The sequence below is a fragment of the Oncorhynchus mykiss genome, chromosome 21, assembly GCF_057628025.1.
Source record: "Oncorhynchus mykiss isolate SJ-2025 chromosome 21, ASM5762802v1, whole genome shotgun sequence".
Lineage (NCBI taxonomy): Eukaryota > Metazoa > Chordata > Actinopteri > Salmoniformes > Salmonidae > Oncorhynchus > Oncorhynchus mykiss.
Window position 1 is genome coordinate 22,808,908 of NC_143042.1, and position 1,230 is coordinate 22,810,137.

Sequence of the window (1,230 nt, forward strand, 5' to 3'; positions counted from 1 at the left end):
GTCTACAATTTGTTTTCTGAGGTCTTGGCTGATTTCTTTAAATTTCCCCATGATGTCAAGCAAAGAGGCACAGTGTTTGAAGGTTGGCCTTGAAATACATCCACAGGTACACCTCCAATTGACTCAAATGATGTCAATTAGCCTATCCGAAGCTTCTAAAGCCATGACATAATTTTCTGGAATTTTCCAAGCTGTTTAAAGGCACAGTCAACTTAATGGATGTAAACTTCAAATCAAATCATGACATCAGTGATTTTCAGGTCAGAGAAAGATGCCAGAGATTCCAAGTTGAATGTCTGTTCAAAACAAATTAAAAATACCAGTATGAGCTCGTTTTTCCCCCGAGAGTTCCCAGTTGTCTTGAACGCACTGAAGTCAGAGATTGCCGACTTCCGAGTTATTTTGAATGTGCCACTAGAGACCTAGGCTACCTCCAACAAAGAAAAGGAAAGTCAGTTGTACAACTGAATGCATTCAACTGAAATATGTCATTTAACCCAACCCCTCTGAATCAGAGAGCTGCGGAGGCAGCCTTAATCAAAATCCACGTATTCGTCGCCCAGGAAACAGTGGGTTAACTGCCTTGCTCGGGAAAAATTACAAAAAAAGTTAATCTTGTCAGCTTTGGGATTCAATCTAACAATCTTTTTTTACTGGCCCAATGCTCTAACCACTAGGCTACCAAGAAGCCCTTGTGTTTGTATTGATGCGAGAAATAGGCATATCTACACAGTAATGGTGGCTGCAATATCAACTATCCAAATCATTTTTGCATTGAGGTGATAGGCCTGTTTGAGCTATATCGACAAATTAAATTGATCAGCTAAACAGACACTTAAACTTACACATAATGTGTAACACGTGTAGACGTTTTGAGAGCGTACATGGTAAGATCCTTCATAATAAACTTACACGCAAACACCACGTGAACACTACGTCTACATGACGTGTAAGTGTTACTTGAACGTGTCAGCAGTTTGACGCCTTAGAAAGAAACTTGTCTCCATTGGCTGTCCACGTTAATGAATGGCGATATTTTAAGGCACTACGAAGACGTTATATTTATACTTATTTCCCTCACTAACTTTAAACTTGTTTATTCCATGTGTAACTGTTGTTGTTTTTGTCGCACTGTTTTGCTTTATCTTGGCCAAGTCACAGTTGTAAATGAGAACTTGTTCTCAACTAGCTTACCTGGTTAAATAAAGGTGAAACAAAAATAAAACATTA